Source organism: Canis lupus, chromosome 15, assembly GCF_003254725.2.
Source record: "Canis lupus dingo isolate Sandy chromosome 15, ASM325472v2, whole genome shotgun sequence".
NCBI lineage: Eukaryota > Metazoa > Chordata > Mammalia > Carnivora > Canidae > Canis > Canis lupus.
The window spans coordinates 31964411-31966737 of record NC_064257.1 but is presented as its reverse complement, the minus strand read 5'-3'; positions in this window follow the sequence as shown (position 1 = coordinate 31966737).

Below are 2327 nucleotides of genomic sequence, written 5' to 3'. Positions count from 1 at the left end.
CAACTGAGCACCCCAGAAATAAAAGTTCTTATACATAAGGCTCTATTGTAATCCATAATAATATCCTCAGTTGAGTAGCGATACAGCAGGAGATAATTTCTGAAAGCTGCTCAACACTCCCCTTCAAGCAATAAAACAGGAGGTTTAGGGAAAGATGGATGGGAGGGTAATTCTTTCTTTGCTCTCTTCTTCATTTCATCTCATCAGCATATGTCCCGAGAGGGATCCTTGCTAGAGAGATCCTACTATTTAGTTACAATCAGAAATTATGCAGATTCCTATTTTTATTAGCCAAATTAGTCTTTGAGAGTAATTGTATTAGAAGAAGCATTTAATCTTTGAAAAACTCTTGGGACTTCAGCAAACATAATGTAACACTTACTCAAACAAATATTACCTCTTGTCTTCATTTATGTTTCTTTTTCCATTCATGAAATAAACAATCTATGAACTAACTCCTTCATGTGACTGTTCTCAAGTGACCAAATAACTCTGGAGGATAACAAAGTGAAGCATGATAATAAGCTTTGACCTTTTAAAAGAGACCCTATTCAATCATCATTCTATTTCAATAGGGCTTTTGGCTTAAGTAGCTTTGGAGGCAGAAAAGGGACATTTTTAGAAATGCTGGCCATTTCATTCTGGCAACAAAACTGATGTCATGTCTTCAGTTGAGTGTTCTATAAATCCAGAACTTGGCCTAACATGACTTATAATGTGATATGTAAAGAAAGGAAAATGAATGCTGACTGGGTGGAGAATGGGAGAAGCCATTGCACGAATCATTCGTTGCTTCAATAATTGAAGTTAAGGAAGAACCAAAAAGTTGTGTTTTTCTATGACTAAGTGGCTGTCTTGAGAGGTTCAGAAAAAGTTCATGTTGCCCTTGAACAAATATGTTTTCCACATTTTATTGCCAGAATGTGGAGAAACAGAAGGGCCAGAAATTAGTGAAAAATTCTGATCTCACTTTGTGTTTCTGGACTTCCCTAGAGTAGGAAGTAACAAAAATCATCCTGGAGAGACTAATGCTTTTTCCCATTGTTTTTGCCAAAAGTGAAAAGTATTTTGCCTAGCTCTATGCCTAAGCTAACAAGAGACTCTAAAATTTTAGATTTCTTCAAGCTACCAACTGCTGATATATTTTCATCTATCCAATTAAAGACTCCGATGTTAGAAAAAGTAGTATGTGGAAATGACAGGCTACCAGAGATTTTCTTCTTATAAAGATTAGCATGGTTTCTTTTCCTTCAAAGGTAATGATGACAAAAAATGATATATAAGATTTTAAAATATATCTCTTTCCTTGCTCATTATGCATTATCTAATTTGTCCTAAAGTAAATTGTGGTAATTTCAAACATCTTTGCCTTACTATAACATAAAATTATGTGAAAGCAAGGCAATCCATAAAAACATAAGCTGGAAGATGTTGAGACACTTTAAAATTGCCTAATTTCTGTATGCATGTATATCTGTATTCATTCATTCATTCATTCATTCATAGCAGATCGTGTATTTCCCAGATATTTTGAAATTGAGTATCTATGGACAAATTTTCATCCATGAATTTCACACTGTACCTAGGTTGATACTCCATTATACTAGGCATTTTTAAAGATTTTTAATATATAGAAAATGGTATTACTGTTATGATTTAAAGTGTACATATGTAGATATATATTATTTCTCATTTGAAAATATGCATTCATTGGTTATGGACTCTTTCACACAGTTATGACAAGCTTGGAAAATGAGGCGGTATGCTGGGCTATCCCTGGGAGAATTCAACCAAGAAGCCAAGTTCATAATTCGTAATAGAGTTAAAACCTATACTTGGAATGAGGCAAAATTGTGTCCCCTTTGGCCATTTATCGCTCTCTCCTTTCATCCCCACAATCTTATTTTTAAGGAGCTTAATTTTTGTAAAAAAAGAAAAAAGAGAAAGAAAGGAAAATTTGAGGCAGAATAACACTACACAGACTTTTCTGAGGGAGTATCAAGCTTCTGCCTTTCTTCTTCAAATGAAGACACTATAGAACACAAACAAAATATATTGCTGTGTCAGTAGGCTAACCTATGACTCTACCATGACCCGTTTAGTAAGTCAGATCTATGCAGACTGTCTTTCCAGAGACCGTACCTCTCCCTTGACCTACAAAAAACAAAACAAAACAAACAAAAAAAACCAAAACCATACAGTTACTCAATCTAAAATGGCTGAATATTTGGAGCCTTTTGACCCTTCTTATGTCTCGGGGGAAAAGAAGGGAGAAATGGACAGAGAAAGGGCTTCTGAGGTGCAAAATAAAAAAGGAAACATACCAG